This window comes from Moschus berezovskii, chromosome 3, assembly GCF_049115385.1.
Source record: "Moschus berezovskii isolate FMDL1 chromosome 3, NW_MosBer_1.0, whole genome shotgun sequence".
Lineage (NCBI taxonomy): Eukaryota > Metazoa > Chordata > Mammalia > Artiodactyla > Moschidae > Moschus > Moschus berezovskii.
The window spans coordinates 16,345,743-16,372,911 of NC_142462.1; positions in this window are offsets into that span (position 1 = coordinate 16,345,743).

Genomic DNA, 27,169 nt, shown 5'->3' on the forward strand with positions numbered 1-27,169 from the left:
AATAAAATTAGAAATGGAAATGGAGAGATCACAACTGACAACACAGAAATACAAGGGATCATTAGAGAATACTATCAGCAATTATATGGCAATAAAATGGACAACTTGGAAGAAATGGACAAATTCTTAGAAAAGTACAACTTGCCAAAACTGAACCAGGAAGAAATAGAAAATCTTAACAGACCCATCACCAGCAAGGAAACAGAAGCTGTAATAAAAAAATCTTCCAGCAAACAAGAGCCCAGGTCCAGACGGCTTCACAGCTGAATTCTAACAAAAATTTAGAGAAGAGCTAACACCTATTCTACTCAAACTCTTCCAGAAAATTGCTGAGGAAGGGAAACTTCCAAACTCATTCTATGAGGCCACCATCACCCTACAAAAAGATCCCACAAAAAAAGAAAACTACAGGCCAATATCACTGATGAACATAGATGCAAAAATCCTTAACAAAATTCTAGCAATCAGAATCCAACAACACATTAAGAAGATCATACATCATGATCCCCCAAGTGGGCTTTACCCTAGGAATGCAAGGATTCTTCAATATCCGCAAATCAATCAATGTAATACACCACATTAACAAACTGAAAAATAAAAATCATATGATTATCTCAATAGCGGAGAAGGCAATGGCAAGCCACTCCAGTACTATTGCCTAGAAAATCCCATGGAGGGAGGAGCCTGGTAGGCTGCAGTCCGTGGGGTCGCTAAGGGTCAGACACGACTGAGCGACTTCACTTTCACTTTTCACTTTCACACATTGGAGAAGGAAATGGCAACCCACTCCAGTGTTCTTGCCTGGAGAATCCCAGGGATGGGGGAGCCTAGTGGGCTTCCGTCTATGGGGTCACACAGAGTCGGACACGACTGAAGTGACGCAGCAGCAACCCTAAGGACGGAGAAGGCAATGGCAAGCCACTCCAGTACTCTTGCCTAGAAAATCCCATGGATGGAGGAGCCTGGTAGGCTGCAGTCCGTGGGGTCGCTAAGGGTCGGACACGACTGAGGGACTTCACTTTCACTTCACTTATCTCAATAGATGCAGAGAAAGCCTTCGACAGAATTCAACATCCATTTATGATAAAAACCCTCCAGAAGGTGGGAATAGAAGGAACGTACCTCAGCATAAAGCTATATATGACAAACCCACAGCAAACATTATCCTCAATGGGGAAAAACTGAAAGCATTTCCCCTAAAGTCAGGAACAAGACAAGGGTGCCCACTCTCACCACTACTATTCAACATAGTTCTGGACGTTTTGGCCACAGCAATCAGAGCAGAAAAAGACATAAAAGGAATCCAAACTGGAAAAGAAGTAAAACTTTCACTGTTCGCTGATGACATGATCCTCTACACAGAAAACCCTAAAGACTCTACCAGAAAACTACTAGAGCTAATCAATGAATACACTAAAGTTGCAGGATATAAAATCAACACACAGAAATCCCTTGCATTCCTATACACTAATAATGAGAAAATAGAAAGAGAAATTAAGGAAACTATTCCATTCACTGTTGCAACGAAAAGAATAAAATACTTAGGAATATATCTACCTAAAGAAACAAAAGACCTGTACATAGAAAGCTATAAAACACTGGTGAAAGTAATCAAAGAGGACACTCATAGATGGAGAAATATACCGTGTTCGTGGATTGGAAGAATAAATATTGTGAAAATGAGTATACTACCCAAAGTAATTTATACATTCAATGCAATCCCTATCAAGCTACCAACGATATTTTTCACAATTTGTATGGAAATACAAAAAACCTCGACTAGCCAAAGCAATCTTGAGGAAGAAGAATGGAACTGGGGGAATCAACCTGCCAGACTTCAGGCTCTACTACAAAGCCACAGTCATCAAGACAGTATGGTACTGGCATAAAGACAGAAACATAGATCAATGGAACAAAATAGAAAGCCCAGAGATAAATCCACGCACCTATGGACACCTTATCTTTGACAAAGGAGGCAAGAATATAAAATGGAGAAAAGACAGTCTCTTTAACAAGTGGTGCTGGGAAAACTGGTCAGCCACTTGTAAAAGAATGAAACTAGAACACTTCCTAACACCACACACAAAAATAAACTCAAAATGGATTAAAGATCTAAATGTAAGACCAGAAACTATAAAATTCCTAGAGGAGAACATAGGCAAAACACTCTCCGACATAAATCACAGCAGGATCCTCCATGACCCACCTCCCAGAATATTGGAAATAAAAGCAAAAATAAACAAATGGGACCTAATTAAAATCAAAAGCTTCTGCACAGCAAAGGAAACTATAAGCAAGGTGAAAAGACAGCCTTCAGAATAGGAGAAAATAATAGCAAATGAAACAACTGACAAAGAATTAATCTCCAAAATATACAAGCAGCTCCTGCAGCTCAATTCCAGAAAACTAAATGACCCAATCAAAAAATGGGCCAAAGAACTAAACAGACATTTCTCCAAAGAAGACATAAAGATGGCTAACAAACACATGAAAAAATGCTCAACATCCCTCATAATCAGAGAGATGCAAATCAAAACCACAATGAGATACCATTTCACGCCGTTCAGAATGGCTGCTATCCAAAAGTCTACGTGCAATAAATGCTGGAGAGGGTGTGGAGAGAAGGGAACCCTCTTACACTGTTGGTGTGAATGCAAACTAGTACAGCCACTATGGAGAACAGTGTGGAGATTCCTCAGAAAACTGGAAATAGAACTGCCATATGATCCAGCAATCGCACTCCTGGGCATACACACCGAGGAAACCAGAATTGAAAGAGACACATGTACTCCAATGTTCATCGCAGCACTGTTTATAATAGCCAGGACATGGAAGCAACCTAGATGTCCATCTGCAGACGAATGGATAAGAAAGTTTTGGTACATATACACAATGGAGTATTACTCAGCCATTAAAAAGAATGCATTTTGCCGGGAGCCAGCGAGGGAAATCCTACCTGTGGCAAAGGTCAACTGGGGAAGAGGCCTGACGGGCAAAGGCTAATCAGGGCTCGAGGAACCCCCTGGACTTACCTGAGCATCTACCCCAAAGAAAACTGGAGTCTGACTGCTTTACTATCTTACGCCTCTTACCAAGTCCTCTAATACTTACAGGGGCTTCCCCCCAACCACCTTTCTCTGAAAACATTAATTCAGAGCTGTAGTTTAAAAGTTCTCCTCGGCTTAATAGGAGTGTTCCAATCCAAGCCCCTCTGATAGCTTTCTAACTTGCATGACAAGTTTGTCCGGGCTCTTACAACTATGAGTGTGACTGTTTATAGCCTCCCAGCCATGCAAGGACAGAAAGCCTAATATTCTAAAATACAGGAATCTGTTGAAGAAGTTAAAATCATTAGAATAGTACTAGAAAAGATTTCATTGTTGAATCAATGCTTGCTGCAGTTTCCTCTATTGTATCCTTGGAAATATATTAACCCTTTGATTTAACCACATCAGATCTTAAGTTAATAAATTCCTTTCTTGCAGCTCACTACACCGGTGCCTTATAGGAATGTAACTTTGTTATGTGTCTACCACCTAACTTTAGGAAAGTCACCTTAAAAGAAAAGTCTTTTACTTGCTAACTAACCTATTGTCAGGAGAGAGGGCCATAAAACTGTTAGCAGGCCCCCTGGCCAGAAGATGATGTAAATCACCTAAAACTTTTATCACACAAAAATAAGCCCTGATCCTGATAAGGGTCAAGACTGCTGACCCCACGTGATTTCGGTGTGAATCTATACCTTCCTTTCTCTGTTTCTTATGCGCATAACTTAGGGTATAAAAGCAGCACTGGAAAATAAAGTTTTGGGCCTTGCTCACTGAAGCTTGGTCTCCCCGTGTCGTTCTTTCTCTTTTTCCATCCTTTTCTCTATTCTCCGTTTTCTGGTTGAGATCCTTGGAGCGCTGGGCCCTCTGAGTTTACTTATCTGCCTGGGCTTCTAAGACCCACTCGAGGGGGTGCCCTGGTGGGGTGCCTCAAGTGATTTGAGAGGGCGCCTGCGGCCTACGTAAACAGAGCAAGCCCTGTGCTGGGGTTTTATTGGTCTCCAGCGTAAACCAAGGAATCATCAGCCCCTGTCTCTCTCTCTCTTTCTCTCTCTCTCTCTGACGCCGACGCCGTTCATCCCGAGGATACCCTGGGTCATATCGGGGCAGGACCCCGATAGCATTTGAATCAGTTCTAATAAGGTGGATGAAACTGGAGCCTATTATACAGAGTGAAGTAAGCCAGAAAGAAGAACACCAATACAGTATCAATTCAGCTCAGTTCAGTTCAGTCGCTCAGTCGTGTCCGACTCTTTGCGACCCCATGAATCACAGCACGCCAGGCCTCCCTGTTCATCACCAATTCCTGGAGTTCACTCAAACTCATGTCCATCGAGTCGGTGATGCCATCCAGCCATCTCATTCTCTGTCGTCCCCTTTTCCTCCCACCCCCAATCCTTCCCAGCATCAGAGTCTTTTCCAGTGAGTCAACTCTCACATCCAATACAGTATACTAACACATATATATATGAAATTTAGAAAGATGGAAATGATAACCCTGTATACAAGACAGCAAAAGAGACACAGATGTATAAAACAGTCTTTGGGACTCTGTGGGATAGGGCGAGGGTGGGGTGGTTTGGGAGAATGGCATTGAAACATGTATATTATCATATGTGAAACGAATCACCAGTCCAGGTTCGACGCATGATACAGGATTCTCGGGGCTGGTGCACGGGGATAACCCCGAGGGAGGATAAGGAGAGGATGGAGGTGGGAGGGGGGTTCAGGAAGGGGAACTCATGTACACCCAGGGTGGATTCATGTCAATGTATGGCAAAACCAACCAATATAATATTGTAAAATAATTAGCCTCCAATTAAAAATAAATAAAAATCACCAAAAAAATAATAAATAAATAAAACAATTTTTTTTTCAGTTCTGGAAAGTGTCAGTCATTATCACAGTAAATATCATTTTCTCCACTTTTTTTGAAAAAGACATGAGACATTTGTTGAAGTCTCTCAAACTCCTCACTATATATTTTAATTCTTTCATATATTTTTATTTTTTGCCATGTGTTTAATATGGGTAAATTCCTCAGAAGTATCTCTCAACACACAACTTATTTTACTATAATCAGATTTTATAATTCTTATTGAATATATGCATATATACATATAAAATTAATATACATATGGAAACAGTGTCAGACTTTATTTTTTGGGGCTCCAAAATCACTGCGGATGCTGATTGCAGCCATGAAATTAAAAGACGCTTGCTCCTTGGAAGGAAAGTTATGACCAACCTAGATAGTACATTAAAAGCAGAGATATTACTTTGCCAACAAAGGTCCGTCTAGTCAAGGCTATGGTTTTTCCCGTGGTCATGTATGGATGTGAGAGTTGGACTGTGAAGAAAGCTGATCACTGAAGAATTGATGCTTTTGAACTGTGGTGCTGGAGAAGACTCTTGAGAGTCCCTTGGACTGCAAGGAGATCCAGCCAGTCCATCCTAAAGGAGATCAATCCTGGGTGTTCATTGGAAGGACTGATGCTAAAGCTGAAACTGCAATACTTTGGCCACCTCATGCGGAGAGTTGACTCACTGGAAAAGACTCTGATGCTGGAAAGGACTGGGGGCGGGAGGAGAAGGGGACGACAGAGAATGAGATGGCTGAATGTCATCACCGACTCGATGGACATGAGTTTGAGTGAACTCTGGGAGTTGGTGATGGACAGGGAGGCCTGGCGTGCTGTGATTCATGGGGTTGCAAAGAGTTGGTCACAACTGAGCGACTGAACTGAACTGAACTGAACGGACTGAATATATTACTACATGTATAATATGTTATATATAATATATGCAACATACACATAAAACAAAATTATATATGTATAATATATATATATATTTATATATATATATATATATGTGTGTATATGTATAATTTCTAAGATTTTCAGTTCAATCTTCTCTATATTTTCTCATTTAACTTCTAAATTTTTCATAGTTTCTTTTTTTATTTATGGATAGTATCTCTTCATTTCTCTATAATCCTAAACATGTTTATCAATAGTCTAATTGTTTCGGGGGGATGAATTTATAGTTAATTTTGTTGTCTGTTTGACATTAGCTGCTTTGTTTGTTTTGTAATCTTGTTTTGTGAATTTTTTAAGTGAATTTATTCTCCCCCTCTATCTGTTTCTTCACCAGCTTACCATTAGCAATTTGGCAAACTTTCAGTTGATTCCACCTGCATCCAGACTCCTACCTTGTAGTAAAGTTGTCACTGATGGAGTCCTGGGCTAGTTGTTTTGGTTCAATTTCTGGTAGGTTTCTGCTTATGAGGAAATGTCTGTGTCCCCCCAATTCCCTGAGTAGGCTCAGCCTCACAGAGAGACTCATCCCGTCCCTGCCTTATGTACTGTGACTGGGCGATTACCTGTGGTCTGCTCTGTGCATGGGTGACTCTAGGTTAGCTAGAGAAGGGTCCATGGAATTTCCTCATAGCTCACTGGAGGGAGTGGGCAACATAAACTGATACCCCAGTGTCACCTCTTACTTTAACAAGTCAATTCTCAATGCTGACACAGTGGAACCCTTTGCCTGCTCACTTCACAACTCTTGAAATTATGATCCTTAGGGGCCAGAGCCTATTCCTTCCTGGCTCTCTGCCCTCATGCCCTGAGCCCTACTCGTACTGTCCCAGAGAGTAGGAGGGAGCTTTCCCGTGTCCTTCATGCTCCCTCCTGAGATTATCTCAGGAGGCACTTTCCTCCAAACCCTCTCTACCTTCTCCTATCCAACTCCTAGAAATCCTTGATTCCACAGCAGGGTAATTTTTTTTTTCAATGATTTGATCTGATGCCATCTAGCTTTAAATTCTGAATAATCTGCACTGTTCTTTGAAGTCTTCAGGAAAATTGAACTTTTTGGAATATTAAAGCTAAAATGGCTGGTACCTTTTGGCTGTTGTTGTTGTTTAGTCACTAAGTCATGTTCAACTCTTTTGCGACCCCATGGACTGTAGCCTGCCAGGCTCCTCTGTCCTTGTGATTTCCCCAACAAGAATACAGGAGTGGGTTGCCATTTCCTCCTCCATGGGATCTTCCTGACCCAGGAATTGAACTCATGTCTCCTGTGTCTCTTGCTTTGCAGGCAGATTTTTTTACCTCTGAACCACCAGAGAAGCTCTAAGTACATACCTAACCAAACACTTTCTGGCTCAATATGTTCAAGGAAAACTCAGGAAAAATGAGTTGTTGTTTGAATATTTAAAGAGCTTCCAAACTCTGAGAAACACAACTCTTAGATCACTCAGAAACCCCTGGTGCTCACAGACTATCCTTTACAAGACATGGGTCAGGTCCCCCAGAAATCCCACTTGCTGTGCATCCTAGATTAAGCAGAACTTCAACTAGGAACACTGATTCTCATGGGTTTATGACTTGGGCAATCAGTTTCAAGCTTGAAAATTCTTGAATCTTTAGGAAAGTTTATACCAGAAAGAGACAACCTCCAACATAGTACTTTTGAAAAAAACAAAAACAACTGAACAGAGTCCAAGTGTTTGGAAAAAAATGAAAGGAACACACCAGCTTGGAATGATTACTGTACATGAAAGTTGCCTGAGGAAAAAAAAGCAAAAAGCTGCCTCCATCTGGAAGCTGCTCCCAAACACTAGAAGCAACCCCGGAGTCTCAGGGCCACAGTTGCTGCTGCAGGCACATTTCTTTCCCTACCAGATGAGAAGTCCTATAACAAGTAATACCCCTTCTCTCTAAAGATATACCTGCTAGCTACAGCTTCACATCCAGAATTCATTCTTAACGCTAAACCGGATGGTATCTAAAAGACTTTTTCACATATTGCTTCATCTCACATGATCTTAACAGGATCCCTGTCATCCTCATCTTTTTTTTTTTATTGGAGGCTAATTATTTTACAATATTATATTGGTTGGTTTTGCCATACACTGACATGAATCCACCCTGGGTGTACATGAGTTCCCCTTCCTGAGCCCCCCTCCCACCTCCCTCCTCCCCTTATCCTCCCTCTGGGTCATCCCCATGCACCAGCCCCGAGAATCCTGTATCATGCGTCGAACCTAGACTGGTGATTTGTTTCAAATATGATAATATACATGTTTCAATGCCATTTTCCCAAATCATGCCACCCTCGCCCTATCCCGCAGAATCCAAAAGACTGTTCTATACAGCTATGTCTCTTTTGCTGTCTCGTATACAGGGTTATCATTTCCATCTTTCTAAATTCTATATATATGCGTTAGTGTACTGTATTGGTGTTTTACTTTCTGGCTTACTTCACTCTGTATAATAGGCTTCAGTTTCATCCACCTCATTAGAAATGATTCAAATGCATTCTTTTTAATGGCTGAGTAATACTCCATTGTGTATATGTACCAAAGCTTTCTTATGCATTCGTCTGCAGATGGACATCTAGGTTGCTTCCATGTCCTGGCTATTATAAACAGTGCTGCAATGAACATTGGAGTACATGTGTCTCTTTCAATTCTGGTTTCCTCGGTGTGTGTGCCCAGGAGTGCGATTGCTGGATCATATGGCAGTTCTATTTCCAGTTTTTTCAGGAATCTCCACACTGTTCTCCATAGTGGCTGTACTAGTTTGCATTCACACCAACAGTGTAAGAGGGTTCCCTTCTCTCCACACCCTCTCCAGCATTTATTGCACGTAGACTTGCGTGAAATGGTATCTCATTGTGGTTTTGATTTGCATCTCTCTGATTATGAGGGATGTTGAGCATTTTTTCATGTGTTTGTTAGCCATCTTTATGTCTTCTTTGGAGAAATGTCTGTTTAGTTCTTTGGCCCATTTTTTGATTGGGTCATTTAGTTTTCTGGAATTGAGCTGCAGGAGCTGCTTGTATATTTTGGAGATTAATTCTTTGTCAGTTGTTTCATTTGCTATTATTTTCTCCTATTCTGAAGGCTGTCTTTTCACCTTGCTTATAGTTTCCTTTGCTGTGCAGAAGCTTTTGATTTTAATTAGGTCCCATTTGTTTATTTTTGCTTTTATTTCCAATATTCTGGGAGGTGGGTCATGGAGGATCCTGCTGTGATTTATGTCGGAGAGTGTTTTGCCTATGTTCTCCTCTAGGAATTTTATAGTTTCTGGTCTTACATTTAGATCTTTAATCCATTTTGAGTTTATTTTTGTGTGTGGTGTTAGGAAGTGTTCTAGTTTCATTCTTTTACAAGTGGCTGACCAGTTTTCCCAGCACCACTTGTTAAAGAGACTGTCTTTTCTCCATTTTATATTCTTGCCTCCTTTGTCAAAGATAAGGTGTCCATAGGTGCGTGGATTTATCTCTGGGCTTTCTATTTTGTTCCATTGATCTATGTTTCTGTCTTTATGCCAGTACCATACTGTCTTGATGACTGTGGCTTTGTAGTAGAGCCTGAAGTCTGGCAGGTTGATTCCCCCAGTTCCATTCTTCTTCCTCAAGATTGCTTTGGCTAGTCGAGGTTTTTTGTATTTCCATACAAATTGTGAAAAATATCGTTGGTAGCTTGATAGGGATTGCATTGAATGTATAAATTACTTTGGGTAGTATACTCATTTTCACAATATTTATTCTTCCAATCCACGAACACGGTATATTTCTCCATCTATGAGTGTCCTCTTTGATTACTTTCACCAGTGTTTTATAGCTTTCTATGTACAGGTCTTTTGTTTCTTTAGGTAGATATATTCCTAAGTATTTTATTCTTTTCGTTGCAACAGTGAATGGAATAGTTTCCTTAATTTCTCTTTCTATTTTCTCATTATTAGTGTATAGGAATGCAAGGGATTTCTGTGTGTTGATTTTATATCCTGCAACTTTAGTGTATTCATTGATTAGCTCTAGTAGTTTTCTGGTAGAGTCTTTAGGGTTTTCTGTGTAGAGGATCATGTCATCAGCGAACAGTGAAAGTTTTACTTCTTTTCCAGTTTGGATTCCTTTTATGTCTTTTTCTGCTCTGATTGCTGTGGCCAAAACGTCCAGAACTATGTTGAATAGTAGTGGTGAGAGTGGGCACCCTTGTCTTGTTCCTGACTTTAGGGGAAATGCTTTCAGTTTTTCCCCATTGAGGATAATGTTTGCTGTGGGTTTGTCATATATAGCTTTATGCTGAGGTACGTTCCTTCTATTCCCACCTTCTGGAGGGTTTTTATCATAAATGGATGTTGAATTCTGTCGAAGGCTTTCTCTGCATCTATTGAGATAAGTGAAGTGAAAGTGAAGTCCCTCAGTCGTGTCCGACCCTTAGCGACCCCACGGACTGCAGCCTACCAGGCTCCTCCATCCATGGGATTTTCTAGGCAAGAGTACTGGAGTGGCTTGCCATTGCCTTCTCCGTCCTTAGGGTTGCTGCTGCGTCACTTCAGTCGTGTCCGACTCTGTGTGACCCCATAGACGGAAGCCCACTAGGCTCCCCCATCCCTGGGATTCTCCAGGCAAGAACACTGGAGTGGGTTGCCATTTCCTTCTCCAATGTGTGAAAGTGAAAAGTGAAAGTGAAGTCGCTCAGTCGTGTCTGACCCTTAGCGACCCCACGGACTGCAGCCTACCAGGCTCCTCCCTCCATGGGATTTTCTAGGCAATAGTACTGGAGTGGCTTGCCATTGCCTTCTCCGCTATTGAGATAATCATATGATTTTTATTTTTCAGTTTGTTAATGTGGTGTATTACATTGATTGATTTGCGGATATTGAAGAATCCTTGCATTCCTAGGGTAAAGCCCACTTGGGGGATCATGATGTATGATCTTCTTAATGTGTTGTTGGATTCTGATTGCTAGAATTTTGTTAAGGATTTTTGCATCTATGTTCATCAGTGATATTGGCCTGTAGTTTTCTTTTTTTGTGGGATCTTTTTGTAGGGTGATGGTGGCCTCATAGAATGAGTTTGGAAGTTTCCCTTCCTCAGCAATTTTCTGGAAGAGTTTGAGTAGAATAGGTGTTAGCTCTTCTCTAAATTTTTGTTAGAATTCAGCTGTGAAGCCGTCTGGACCTGGGCTCTTGTTTGCTGGAAGATTTTTTTATTACAGCTTCTGTTTCCTTGCTGGTGATGGGTCTGTTAAGATTTTCTATTTCTTCCTGGTTCAGTTTTGGCAAGTTGTACTTTTCTAAGAATTTGTCCATTTCTTCCAAGTTGTCCATTTTATTGCCATATAATTGCTGATAGTATTCTCTAATGATCCCTTGTATTTCTGTGTTGTCAGTTGTGATCTCTCCATTTCCATTTCTAATTTTATTGATTTGGTTCTTCTCCCTTTGTTTCTTGATGAGTCTGGCTAGTGGTTTGTCAATTTTATTTACCCTCTCAAAGAACCAGCTTTTGGCTTTGTTGATTTTTGCTATGGTCTCTTTTGTTTCTTTTGCATTTATTTCTGCCCTAATTTTTAAGATTTCTTTCCTTCTACTAACCCTGGGGTTCTTCACTTCTTCCTTTTCTAATTTCTTTAGGTGTAGAGTTAGGTTATTTAGTTGACTTTTTTCTTGTTTCTTGAGGTGTGTCTGTATTGCTATGAACCTTCCCCTTAGCACTGCTTTTACAGTGTCCCACAGGTTTTGGGTTGTCGTGTTTTCATTTTCACTCATTTCTATGCATATTTTGATTTCTCTGTTGATTTCTTCTATGATTTGTTCGTTATTCAGCAGCGTGTTGTTCAGCTTCCATATGTTGGCATTTTTAATAGTTTTTCTCCTGTAATTGAGATCTAATCTTACTGCATTGTGGTCAGAAAAGATGCTTGGAATAATTTCAATTTTTTTGAATCTACCAAGGCTAGATTTGTGGCCCAGGATGTGATCTATCCTAGAAAATGTTCCATGTGCGCTTGAGAAAAAGGTGAAATTCATTGTTTTGGGGTGAAATGTCCTAAAGAGATCTATTAGGTCTAACTGGTCTATTGTATCATTTAAAGTTTGTGTTTCCTTGTTAATTTTCTGTTTAGTTGATCTGTCCATAGGTGTGAGTGGGGTATTAAGGTCTCCCACTATTATTGCGTTGCTGTTAATTTCCCCTTTCATACTTGTTAGTAATTGTCTTAGATATTGCGGTGCTCCTATGTTGGGTGCATAAATATTTATAATTGTTATATCTTCTTCTTGGATTGATCCTTTGACCATTATGTAGTTTCCTTCTTTGTCTCTTTTCACAGCCTTTGTTTTCAAGTCTATTTTATCTGATACGAGTATTGCTACTCCTGCTTTCTTTTGGTCTCTATTTGCGTGGAATATCTTTTTCCAGCCCTTCACTTTCAGTCTGTATGTGTCCCTCGATTTGAGGTGGGTCTCTTGTAGACAACATATATGGGGGTCTTGTTTTTGTATCCATTCAGCCAGCCTTTGTCTTTTGGTTGGGGCATTCAACCCACTTACGTTTAAGGTAATTATTGATAAGTATGATCCCGTTGCCATTTTCTTTATTGCTTTGGGTTTGAGTTTATACACCCTTTCTGTGTTTCCTGTCTAGAGAAGATCCTTTAGCATTTGTTGGAGAGCTGGTTTGTTGATGCTGAATTCTCTCAGCTTTTGCTTGTCTGTAAAGCTTTTGATTTCTCCTTCATATTTGAATGAGATCCTGGCTGGGTACAGTAATCTGGGCTGTATTTTCTTTCATCACTTTAAGTATGTCTTGCCATTCCCTCCTGGCCTGAATGTTTCTGTTGAAAGATCAGCTGTTTTCCTTATGGGAATCCCTTTGTGTGTTATTTGCTGCTTTTCCCTTGCTGCTTTTAATATTTGTTTTTTGTGTTTGATCTTTGTTAATTTGATTAATATGTGTCTTGGAGTATTTCGCCTTGGGTTTATCCTGTTAGGGACTCTCTGGGTTTCTTGGACTTGGGTGATTATTTCTTTCCCCATTTTAGGGAAGTTTTCAACTATTATCTCCTGAAGTAGTCTCTCATGGTCTTTCTTTTTGTCTTCTTCTTCTGGGAATCCTATGATTCGAATGTTGGGGGATTTAACATTGTTCCAGAGGTCTCTAATATTGTCCTCATTTCTTTTAATTCATTTTTCTTTTTTCCTCTTTGTTTCATTTATTTCTACAATTCTATCTTCTAGCTAGCTTATCCTGTCTTCTGCCTCCGTTATTCTACTGTGTTCCTTCCAGAGTGTTTCTGATCTCATCTATTGCATTATTCATTGTATATTGACTCTTTTTTATTTCCTCTAAGTCCTTATTAAACCTTTCTTGCATCTTCTCAATCCTTTTCTCCAGGTTATTTATCTGTAATTCCATTTTGCTTTCAAGATTTTGAATCATTTTCACCATCAAAATTAGAAATTCTTTATCAGGTAGATTCCCTATATCTTCCTCTTTTGTTTGTGTTGGTGGACATTTATCCTGTTCCTTTACTTGCTGGGTATTTCTCTGCCTCTTCATCTTGCTTATATTGCTTTGCTTGGGGTGGCCTTTCCCTCTTCTGGCAGTTTGTGGAGTTCTCTTTATTATGTAGTTTCCTCACTGTGTGTGGGGTTGGTCGGGTGACTTGTCAAGGTTCCCTGGTTAGGGAAGCTTGTGTCAGTGTTCTGGTGGAGGAGCTGGATTTCTTCTCTCTGGAGTGCAATGAAGTGTCCAGTAATGAGTTATGAGATGTCAGTGGGTTTGGAGTGACTTTGGGCAGCCTGTATATTGAAGCTCAGGGCTATTTTCCTGTGTTGCTGGAGAATTTGCGTCGTATGTCTTGCTCTGGAACTTGTTGACCCTTGGGTGGTGCTTGGTTTCAGTGTAGGTATGGAGGCATTTGATGAGCTCCTATCGATTAATGTTCCCTGGAGTCAGGAGTTCTCTGGTGTTCTCAGGATTCAGGAATCCTCCTTGTCTCTGGTTTTCGATCTTATTCTTGGAGTAGTCTCTAGACTTCTCTATCTGTCATTTCCAAGGTGGTTCCCTCTGTTTTAGCTTCTGTTTGCTGGTCTCTTCAGTGTCTAATTTCCGCCCTGACATTAGGGGGCGGTGTTGGACACTTTTTAAGGCTCAGTTGTTCAGTCCTGTTCTGGGAAGGGAGGTATGCTGCCGACAAATATCTCTGGCGTCTGTGGGGAGTGCTTGCAGTGTCTCGGCCACACTGGGTTTGCCCCCACTCACGGCATGTGTGCTGTCCCAGTCCACACTGCACAAGCTCTAGGTTGCTCTGCCGGGAACTGTCTGAGGCTGGCGCTGGGTTGTATGCACTTCCCAGGTCTGAGCGGCTCAGGTTCAGGTACTCGGGTACTCCACAAAGGTGCAGACTTGGCTGGGCCTGCGTTTTGTGCCTTCCCTGGTCCGAGCAGCTCAGGTGACGAGGTGTTTGGCGAGCATGGTCGCTGCAACTTATCGCCTCCCCAGTCCCTCCTGCTCGGTTTTCTGGGTGTACAGCCGGCACACCTTCTCAGGCGGATGTTGACCAGTCAGAAACCAATGAAGTCTTGGTTAGCAACGAAGCCTGCCTGCAGTTTGGTACTGGATGCCTCTTTGGGGCCTCGGTTGCCCCCTTCCGGCTCTGGCTGCCTTCCCCTGCCTGTCTTGGTGGGGGATGGGCCGAATGCAGCCGGCTAGCTCTGCTCAGTCCTTTGTTCTGTGAGCGGAGCTGGTGGAGTCTTAGGTTAGGGCTTTTCACCTTTTCGCAGGGTAGCTATCCCACAGTCTGCTTTGCTATCCTTAGTTAGTTCTCTCAGATTGCTCTCCCGGCATTCAGGCCCAGTCCTTTCTCTAAGCAGTTCAGCTGGCTCCTCCCTGCCCAACCCCTGCTTGCTAATGGCAGATGCGGGCGTCTGAGCTGCTTCTCTGCTGGGAGTTACCATTTGGTGGGTAATCTGTGGGTTTTAATTATTTCTTTCTTTTTCCTCCTGGTTATGTGGCCCTCTGAGGTTCCAAGGCTCGCCACAGACTTGCCAGTGAGAGTGTTTCGTGGTGTTCAGAAACTTCTCTCTTTTTTAAGCCTCCCTTCCCCGGACGGAGCTCTGTCCCTACCTCTTTTGTCTCTCTTTTTATCTTTTATGTTTTTACCTACCTCCTTTCGAAGACAATGGGCTGCTTTTCTGGGTGCCTGATGTCCTCTGACAGCATTCAGAAGTTGTTTTGTGGAATTTACTCAGCGTTCAAATGTTCTTTTGATGAATTTGTGGGGGAGAAAGTGGTCTCGCCATCCTATTCCTCCTCCATCTTGCTCCCTCTCAATTCTTTGATTTAAAATAGAGAAAAATAACAAATAAAAACAAAAGAAATAAAAACAAATCTATAGCTAGATATAGCATGCTTACATGCATGCTCAGTCACTTCTGTCTTGTCTGAATCTTTGCAACCCACCAGGCTCCTCTATAGTCTGCCAGGCTCCTCTGTCCATGGAATTCTCCAGGCAAGAATACTGGAGTGGGTTCACATTCCCTTCTCCAGGAGATCTTCCTGACCCAAGGATCGAACCTGGGTCTCCTGCATTGCAGGCGGATTCTTCACCATTGAGCCACCAAGGAAGCCCAGATATAGCATAATGAAACTGAAAACCAGTAAGAATAAATAAAAATTCAACCCCCCAAAGAAAAAATCCCTAATAATCTACAAAAGACAAGAGGAGGGGACAGTATCCTCATTAGAAACAGCTGATGACAAAAGACAGTGGATAATATATTCAATATTTTGAGAGAAAATACACTTTGGCCTAGAAACTTACTATTAGGTAAACCATAATTCAAAAGTAAACGTTAAATTAAGACATTTTCAGAGATGTAAATTTCTAGAGGATTTATTACTAACTGATTCTAATTGAAAAAGTGATTATAGGATGAATTTTAACAAGAAAAGTGAGCTTAGAAGGAAGACATGTGGCTTAAAAAATTGGAGGCACATAAAGCAGTAAGGAAAATATGGAGGCACACAACTTGATAAATGTGCTGAAAACGTAATCCTCTAACTAACCCGCAATAACAAAGTGTGTGTGTAGGTGTGTGTGTATGTTCTGATAACAGAATATTAAAGCACTATATTTTTCAGAGAGGACTATAAAGATATATATTAACTTCAGATTTTGAAATAAAGGTTATTTTAAAAATATAGGGTACTACTATGAAGGATAGAGGGATATATTCTAGAGCTTCCTTGAGAGTTCCATTCCGTTCAGTCACTCAGTCGTGTCCGACTCTTTGCGACCCCGTGGACTGTAGCCTACCAGGCTTCTCCGTCCATGGGATTCTCCAGGCAAGAATACTGGAGTGGGTTACCATTTCCTTCTCCAGGGGATCTTCCCGACCCAGGGATCGAACCCGGGTCTCCCGCATTGGAGGCCGACGCTTTAACCTCTGAGCCACCAGAGAAGTCCTTGAGAGTAGGGCATATAAAAAAATGCAGATAATTTTATCAGTTTAACAGGAGGCAGGAAAACAGGAAAATAAAGAAAGAAAAAGGATAATAAACAGAAAATATATGAAGGAAATACAAAGAGAATATAAATATATAGTAATCACAGCAAGTGTAAATGGATTAAACTCACTTACTGAAATTCAGTCTATCATGTTGAATATATGCAGTTACAAGAGACCCAACTAAAATAATAATAATAAAAACACCTCAGATTTATTTAAAATAAAGTATTGAAAAATATATCAGGCAAATGACCAAAGAGTATATAAATGTTAATATAAAATGAAGTAAAATAGAATGTAAGATAAAAAAACTTTAATAGAGATAAAGAACATTGAAACAAGAAAGTATGAAAATAAATTTGTGAGCATTTAATAGCATAGCCTTGAACTATGTAGGGCAAAAACTGAATTACATGGTGAAATTGATGAATTATAAATTCAAATGAAACAATATGGTGAATTAACCATTCATTTAAAAATTTAAAAGTTAAAAAATTCAATAAATTGATTATGATTATGTAAATATATGGCACAGAAAAAATTATAGATGCTATGTTGTGCTTCTCTCTCCATGGACAGAGAAGCCTGGTGGGCTGCAGTCCACAGGGTCAGGCATGTAGAGTCGGACATGACTAAAGTGACTGAGTACGCATGCACATGTTGTGCTTAAAAAAATAAATCTGATGTCCACCAGAAGGTAAATGGATAAAGAGGATATGGTATATGTAAATACACACACACACACACACACACACAATGGAATATAACTCATACATAAAGAATGAAATAATGCCATTTTTAGCAACATGGACAGACCTAGAGATTGTCATACTGAGTGAATTAATTCAGAAAGAGAAAAGTCAAATATCATATGATACCACTTATATGTGGCATCTAAAAAGATAATACAAATGAACTAATTAACAGAAGAGAAACAGACTTAGACATAGCAAGCAAATTTATGGCTACTAAAGGGGAATGGAGTGTAGGGGACGACATGGATTGCGAACTAGGGATTAACAGATGCAAACTATTACATAGGAAATGGATAAGCAGCAAAGTCCTACTGTAGAGCACAGGGAACTATATTCCATATTGCATAATAACCTATATGGAAAATAATTTGAGAAAGGTATATATATACATATACACACACACACATATCACTGAATCACTTTGCTGTAGAGCTGAAACATTGTAAATCGACTGTACTTAGATTAAAAAAAACACCCTTTCACCCTAAATCGAGACGATGAGTCCTGTGGACTCAGGGGAAGAGGCACACATTGGGGCTGGAGGAGAAACCAAGCGGCAGCATGGACAAGGACTACAGCCACGAGGAACAAGAGTGGGCTGCCTTATGAGCTCACTACAGGGAATGCAGGGAGAGGAGCGTGACGACCACAGCGAAGGTGGCCTGGGGGGATTCAGTCAGAGAGCCACAGCCCCTGTGCAGAGGAGGGAATGCGGGGTAAAAAGAAATGCTGGAAGTGTGTGTGTGTGTGTGTGTGTGTATACACATGTGCATGGGTCAGAGGGGGAGGGAGAGGGTTCCTTCCATTGTGAATTATTACATGAGAGGAGGAACAAGTGTCTCTCTAATACTCAGATTTTAAAAATCAAGGTTTCTCAATCTAATGTATATTGAGTGCCTACAAAAGAAAAAAGCACGTGGCTGGGTGCTCTGTATGCTGCAAAGACGACAAACTCTCCTCTCATGGAGGAGCTGAGAATCTGATGGGACAAAACCAAGTACAGAATCCGAGCTGGAAGGATGTTCATTATCCTTATGATAGCACTCTCAGCTGAGAGAATGTCAATGGATATAAATAGTTTTAAAAGAAGTTCTTAAAGTTTTAAACACAAATGTATTGTGATACTTCTAATACTGTACTTAAGAGTTCACTGACTCTGTAACTTGATCCTAGTATCTGAAATAAGGATATTTGAAAGCAACTGATATGATTACTTGCATTCATAAAAAAACAAAACAAGCTACCTTTTGAACTGCCTGTTAAACAATCTAAAATTTTCCTATTATTTAAACACACATTGTTTACATTTCAGTTAGGACAATACTGAAAGGAAACAATGGTTCTCAAAGTTTGGTCCCTGGATCAATCACTTTAACATCACCTGAAACTTGTTTAAAGACAAGTTCTCAGGTAACACGACCTACTGAATTAGGTACTCTGGGGGTGGAGTCCACAATCTGCAGCTTGACAAGCCTTCCATGTGATTCTAAAGAATGCTAAGATTTAGGCTGAATATATTTATATGTATATGCACATAACTGAATCATTATACTATGTACCAGAAACTAACAAACATTGTAAATCATCTATATTTCAATAAAAATAAAAACAAAAACTGACTTCTGGTTTTAGCTTTGCCTGAATGGTTGGATGGCATCATTGACATGAGTTTGAGCAAACTCCAGGAGATAGTGAAGGACAGGAAAGTCTGACATGCTGCAGTCCATGGGGCTGCAAAGAATTGGACATGACTGAGCTTGGAAGTAGTTGCTTTTCTCTTCTCCTTACAACAAGAAAAATGCTGAATGAAATGAAAATCAGTGACTTTTCTTGGACCCATCAAAGAACTTACAAAGCAAACTGTCATTCTGAAATCTGCACTAATAAGCAAATTAAAAAAAAATCATAGTTGAAATCCACTTATCTAAATGGTGATTTTGATAAAATGCTAGAAGTTGATTATTAACTAGCACGAGAATGAGAAACTTTCAGTCTTAGAGGGGTCCCCACACTTGCATGGGTTTTATCTCCAGGAAACTCTTGGTGAAAAATTAAGAGCATTCTGCCTTACAGCTGGGGCAAAGGGAGGAGCAAAGTAATCATTCTGAAATAAACTTTTAGTCCTGTTCATAAAAAAGGCCTACTTTCCAGGAGAAAAGGCCACCAGAGTCTTACTTCACCCACTGCGAATGGCATTTACCCAACTCAAGTTCCCTTCATCTTTTCCGTCTTACCTAAGGGTTAGGGTTAGGGAGACCCTGCACAGACTGAGACAGAAGTGTGTTTGAGTGTCTCCTGAGGGGGTACGGGTCAGCAGCAGATGGTCGGAGGAGTGGGTTGGCGGTGGTCTGCTGCAGGGATGGGGATACTTGGTGTAGCAGTGCCTGCATGGGACCTTTTGAAGGAGGTCACCATTATCTTCATTACCTCCACCATAGTTTGGCCTCAGGTCAAATAACAGGGAAGGAACATAGCCCCAGCCATCAACAGAAAATTGGATTAAAGATTTACTGAGCATGGCCCCGCCCATCAGAACAAGACCCAGTTTCCCCCACAGTCAGTCTTTCCCATCAGGAAGCTCCCATAAGCCTTCTCCATCAGAGGGCAGACAGATTGAAAACCACAATCTCAGAAAACTAGCCAATCTGATCACATGAACCACAGCCTTGTCTAACTCAATGAAACTGATCCATGCCATGTAGGGCTACCCAAGACGGACGGGTCATGGTGGAGAGGTCTGACAGAACGTGGTCCACTGGAGAAGGGGAATGGTGAACCACTTTAGTATTCCTTCCTTGAGAAGCCCATGAACAGTATGAAAAGGCAAAAAGATAGGACATTGAAAGATTAACTCCCCAGGTCAATAGCTGCCCAATATGCTACTGGAGGTCGGTGGAAAAATAACTCCAGAAAGAATGAAGAGACAGAGCGAAAACAACACCCAGTTGTGGATGTGACTGGTGATGGAAGTAAAGTCTGATGCTATAAAGAGCCACATTACATAGCAACTTGGAATGTTAGGTTCGTCAAGGCAAATTGGAAGTGGTCAAATGGGAGATGGCAAGAGTTAACACTGATATTCTAGGAATCAGTGAACTAAAATGGACTGGAAATGGTGAATTTAACTCACATGACCATTATATCTACTACTGTGGGCAAGAATCCTTAGAAGAAATGGAGTAGCCATCGTAGTCAACAAAAGAGTCCAAAATGCAGTATTTGGATGCAATCTCAAAAATGACAGAATGATATCTGTTCGTTTCCAAGGCAATATTCGTTCAGTATCACGGTAATCCAAGCCTATGCCCCAACCAGTAACACTGAAGAAGCTGAAGTTGAACAGTTCTATGAAGACCTACAAGACCTTCTAGAACTAACACCTGAAAAAGATGTCCTTTTCATTATAAGGGACTGGAATGCAAAAGTAGGAAGTCAAGAAATACCTGAAGTAACCAGCAAATTTGGCCTTGGAGTAAAGAATGAAGCAGGGCAAAGGCTAATAGAGTTTTGCCAAGAGAATGCACTGGTCATAGCAAACACCCTCTTCCAACAACACAAGAGAAAACTCTACACATGGACATCACCAGATGGTCAATACTGAAATCAGATTGATTATATTCTTTGCAGCCAAAGATGGAGAAGCTCTATACAGTCAGCAAAAACAAGACTGGGAGCTGATTGTGGTTCAGATCATGAATTCTTATTGTCAAATTCAGATTGATATTGAAGAAAGTAGGGGAAACCACTAGACCATTCAGGTAGACCTAAATCAAATACCTTACGATTATAAAGTGGAAGTGACAAATAGATTCAAGGGATTAGATCTGATAGACAGAGTGCCTGAAGAACTATGGATTGAGGTTCATGATATTGTACAAGAGGTAGTGATCAAGACCATCCCCAGGTAAAACAAATGCAAAAAGGCAAAATGGTTGTTTGAGTGGGCCTTACAAATAGCTGTGAAAAGAAGAGAAGCGAAAGGCAAAGAAAAGGAACGACATACCCATTTGAATGCAGAGTTCCAAAGACTAGCAAGGAGAGATAAGAAAGCTTTCCTCAGTGATCAGTGCAAAGAAATAGAGGAAAACAACTGAATGGGAAAGACTAGAAATTTCTTGAAGAAAATTACAGATATCAAGGGAACATTCCATGCAAAGATGGGCTCAATAAAGGACAGAAATGGTAGGAACCTAACAGAAGCAGAAGATATTAAGAAGAGAAGAACTATACAAAAAAGATTTTCATGACCCAGATACTCATGATGGTGTGGTCACTCACCTGGAGCCAGACATCTTGGAATGCAAAGTCAAGTGGGCCTTAGAAAGCATCACTATGAACAAAGCTAGTGGAGGTGATGGAATTCCAGTTGAGGTATTTCAAATCCTAAAAGATGATGCTGTGAAAGTGCTACATTCAATATGCCAGCAAATTTGGAAAACTCAGCAGTGGCCACAGGACTGGAAAAGGTCAGTCTTCATCCCAACCCCAAAGAAAGGCAATGCCAAAGAATGCTCAAACTACCGCACAATTGCACTCATCTCACATGCTAGCAAAATAATGCTCAAAATTCTCCAAGCCAGGCTTCAACAGTATGTGAACTGTGAACTTCCAGATGTTCAAGCAGGTTTTAGAAAAGGCAGAGGAACCAGAGATCAAATTGCCAACACCCACTGGATCATCAAAAAAGTGAGAGAGTTACAGATAAGCACCTACTTCTGCTTTATTGACTATGTCAAAGCCTTTATATGGATCACAGCAGACTGTGGAGAATTCTTCAAGAGATGGGACTACCAGACAATCTGACCTGCCTCCTGAGAAATCTGTATGCAGGTCAAGAAGCAACAGTTAGAACTGGACATGGAACTACAGAGTGGTTCCAAATCGGGAAAGGAGTACATTAAGGATTTTTATTGTCACCCTGCTTATTTAACTTATATGCAGAGTACATCATGAGAAATGCTGGGCTGGATGAAGCACAAGCTGGAATCAAGATTGCTGGGAGAAATATGAATAACCTCCGATATGCAAATGACACTACCCTTATGGCAGAAAGTGAAGAACTAAAGAGCCTCTTGATGAAAGTGAAAGAGGAGAGCGAAAAGTTGGCTTAAAGCTCAACATGCAGAAAACTCAGATCATGGCATCAGCTCCCATCTCTTCATGGCAAATAGATGGGAAAACCGTGGAAACAGTGACAGACTACTTTTTTGGGCTCCAAAATCACTGCAGATGGTGACTGCAATCATGAAATTAAAAGACTCTTGCTCCTTAGAAGAAAATTTATGACCAAACTAGACAGCATATTAAAAAACAGAGACATTACTTTGCCAACAAATGTTTATCTAGTCAAAGCTATGGTTTTTCTAGTAGTCATATATAGATGTGAGAGTTGGACTATAAAGAAAGCTGAGCACCAAAGAATTGATGCTTTTGAACTGTGGTGTTGGAGAAGACTCCTGAGCGTCCCTTGGACTGCAAGGAGATCCAACGAGTCCATCCTAAAGGAAATCAGTCCTGAATATTCATTGGAAGGACTGATGCTGAAGCTGAAACTCCAATCATTTGGCCATCTGATGTGAAGAACTGACTCATTTTCAAAGACCGTGATACTGGGAAAGATTGAAGGTGGGAAGAGAAGGGGATGACAGAGGATGAGATGGTTGGATGGCATCACTGACTCAATGGACATGAGTTTGAGTAAACTGTGGGAGTTGGTGACGGACAGGGAATCCTGGCGTGCTGCAGTCCATGGGGTCACAAAGAGTCGAATACAACTGAGTGACTGAACTGAACTGAACTGAAGGGTTTTGGAGCTAAGAAACAGCTGTAAGTCACAGCTCAGGGACATGGTTCCACTAAAAGACTGCTATTTAATTATAGGATTGTAGAATGCTTTCCTTCCTCCATACTTTAGCACCAGATGAACAGGGTTCCAGGCTAGTCACAGTGGATTATAGTTAAAAAGAACTTAAAAATACAGACTCTATTTAAGGGGGATACAAAAACAATAACTCTAGAGAAGTTTAAAGCTTCTGAAACCTCCAGCTCGTACATTCCCAGAGCTCAGTAGTTTAATTTTCTAAGGCTACTGAAATAAATTACCACAAATTAAATGGCATACACCACAGAAATGCATTGTCTCAGAGTTCTGGAGCCTAGAAGTCAACAATCAAGGTGTGGAGAGGGTTGGTTTCTTTTGAGGGTGTGAAGGGGCGTCCTTTTCATGCCTCTCTTCTATCTTCTGGTGGCCTAAGTTGCTCCTTGGCTTGTACATAGTTTTCTGGTGTCTGCACATAGCCCTCCTTGTATGTGTCTGTATTTTCACATGGTGTTCTCCTTATAAGGACACTGGACATTAGATTAGAGGTCCACTCTATTCTGGTATTACCTAATTATAACTAGTTACATCTGCCATGACTCTATTTAAGAGGTCATGTTTCTAGGTATCAGAAATTACTAGGAGTTAGGCCTAATGTGGGCTTCTCAGGTGGCGCTAGTGGTAAAGAACCTGCCTGGCAGTGCAGGAGACCTAAGAGCCATGGGTTTGATCCCTGGGTTAGGAAGATCCCTGGAGGAGGGCATGGCAACCCACTCCAGTATTCTTTTCTGGAGAACCTCACGGACAGAGGAGCCTGGAGGGCTACAGTCCGTAAGGTCGCAAAGAGTTGGCTATGACTGAAGCGTCTGAGCGCACAGTACAGGACTCAACATGTGAAGTTTGGGATGGGGCACAATTCAACCCATGATACAGACGAATAAAGGGAAGAAACATAAATGGATAATATTGAAAGAGAGGGCATCACTGCTTACCTCACTGACAGTAGAAAAGGTAAAAGAGGAATACCACAAACAACTCTATAATTACAAATTTGGTATCTTTGATGAAATAGACCAATTCCTTGCAATATAAAAATTATTAAAACTCACACAAGGAGAAATAGATAATATAAATTGGCCTATATTTTAATATATAATCAATAATTAATAACCTTCCAAAAAGGAAAATACATGCCTAGATGCTTTTACAGGTGATTTCTGCCAGACACTAAAAAAATAAACAACACTAGTTGTGTATAATCTTTTCCAGAAAACAGTAGCTGAAGGAGCACATGCTGACTCACTCTATGAAGCTGGCAATTGTCGAATACCAAAACTAGACCGAGACATAAGAAAGGAAAATTGCAAACTAGGATTGCAGCCATGAAATTAAAAAATGCTTATTACTCCTTGGAAGGAAAGTTGTGACCAACCTAGACAGCATATTAAAAAGCAGAGACATTACTTTGCCAGAAAAGGCCCATATAGTCAAAGCTATGGTTTTTCCAGTGGTCATGTATGGATGTGAGAGTTGGACTGTGAAGAAAGCTGAGCACTGAAGAATTGATACTTTTGAACTGTGGTGCTGGAGAAGACTCTTGAGAGTTCCTTGGACTGCAAGGAGATCCAACCAGTCCATTCTAAAGGAGATCAATCCTGGGTGTTCATTGGAAGGACTGATGCTGAGGCTGAAACTCCAATACTTTGGCCACCTCATGTGAAGAGTTGACTCATTGGAAAAGACCCTGATGCTGGGAGGAACTGGGGTCAGGAGGAGAAGGGGACAACAGAGGATGAGATGGTTGGATGGCATCACTGACTCGATGCACATGAGCTTGAGTGAACTCTGGGAGTTAGTGATGGACAGGGAGGCCTGGAGTGCTGCGATTTATGGGGTCACAAAGAGTCGGGCACGACTGAGTGATTGAACTGACTGACTGAACACCTTTCATAACAAAAACTGTCAGCAATCTAAGAGTAGTGGAGAAATTTCTCTGCTTGACGAAGAACATCTACAAAAAAACCTAGAACTAATACCATACTTGGGATTCCCTGGTGGGTCAGATGGTAAAGAATCCCTCTGCAAAGCAGGAGACCTGGGTTCGATTTTTGGGTCTGGAAGATCCCCGGAAGATCCCCTGGAGAAGGGATCTTCCCATCCTAGTATTCTTGCCTGGAGAATTCCATAGACAGAGGAGGCTGGTGGGCTGTAGTCCATGAGGTCGCAAAGAGTCGGACACAACCGAGCAACTAACACACACACAAAACCATACTTAATGGTAAGAAACTGGATGCTTTTCCCCTAAGATGAAGAAAAAGGTAAAGATGTCCTCTCTTACCATCACTCTTGTCTAAAACTGCATGGAGGTCCTGGCTAGTGGATTTAGACAAAAATTAAACCAATGGTGTACAGGTTAAGTAAAAAGAAATAAAACTATTAAAACTAATAGGACTGTAATGTAGTAACACAGACAAGAGGTAATGGTGACCTGGATTGACATGACGGTGGAGAGAGAGAGAGATGATGGATTTAAGAAGTAGGAAGTAGAAGCCACAGAGCTTGATGATGGATTACATGTACATAATGAAGGAGACGGAAACATCAAATATGACTTTCAGCATTTGCTGTGTGCAGCAAGGTTAGTGGTGAGCAGTTTATAGAACTGAAAGAGGACAATGGAAGAGTCAGTTTGGAAGGAAAACTCATGAGTTAGGTTTTGCTTAAATAGAGATTGAGGTACATACCTTCGAGATCTCTAAGAAGTGAAGAAACACATATTTTTTACATGTGTTCTTGGAGCTCAGAGGAAAGTACTGGGCCAGAAATGAGGGTTTGTGAACCATGCGTATAAGTGGTAATATAAATTATAGCTATAGGGAATTTCCTAGGAAGATATTAAAGAGTGAGAAGAGAGTCAATGACTGAGCTATGATATTGAATGGTCAGGAAGAGGAGGACGAGCAGCGAAAGAAACAAAGAAGTGCCTAGAGAAGGCGGGCGGTGGGGGCCAAGAGTCGTGAGAGTTTCAGGAAGGAAGCGCTGGTCAAGGGCGTGGACTACTGTTGAGACACTACAATGAAGACTGGAAAAAGACCACGTTTAGCAACCTGGAGGCCACTAGTGATTTTACAGGGACCTGTTTTAATAGAGTGATGGGGGCACATACCAGACTGGAGTGAGTTTAAGACTGAGCAGGAGGTATGAAAATTGTAATAACAAATACATAAATTAAGAAGCTTGACTGTGAAGTGAGAGATAAGATAGGATGATATTTTACCAGAGGTCAGGAGGTACAGGATGTGGGTTTGAGTGAGGAATTCTTATTAGTTTGGACACCACACATGACTGTACTTTAAAACTGGTGGGATACATTCCACTGATTGGAAATACAGAAGAGAAGGATAATGGATGGCATAAAGCTGGTGAGTAGGTAACAGGGGTAGATGCCAAAGCAGAGGTAAAGAGATTAGTTTCCTCTATGATAGAGAAATGCAGACCAGGATGGAGGCCCCACGGACGTGTGTGTTTTTTTTTAGAATGAAGAAAGAGTTTCCACTTGGAAAGAAGTTTCCACTTCTGTTGTCTCTGCAAAGTACCGATTTTGTCTCACTTGACTGGTGCAGAAGAAGAAGACAACAATTAGCACATTTATAAGTCCTATTTTTTAGGCACATGGCTTCTTAGTTTTGTGGGTTAGCGATTTTGTTTTGAGTGTGCTATTGCATGCTGCAGTTATATTATCTCTTTAGGGTTCTGAAAGTTTCTGAAAGACTTGAAATCTTTCTGAAAGGATACAAATGATAGAAATTACAACTAAAGGTAATATTCTCTTTTTTTATATTTTAAAATGGCTGCATCATATTCCATCTCACATATGACTTATAATCATTTGGACATTTAGTAACTTTAATACTGCACTAAATATTCTTATACATGTGTCTTTGTGTCTCATCATTTCCTAAACATGGATTACTGGTTGTGTTGTTCAGTCACCAAGTCATGTCTCACTCTTTGTGAGCCCATGGACTTCAGGATGCCAGGCTCCTCTCCTCCACAATCTCCCAGAGTTTGATCAGATTCATTCCACTGCGTCAGTGATGCTATCTAACTGTCTCATCCTCTGTTGTCCCCTTCCCCTTTTGCCTTCAATCTTTCCCAGCATCAGTATCTTTTCCAATGAGCTGGCTCTTCACATCAGGTGGCCAAAGTATTGGAGCTTCATTTTCAGCATCAGTC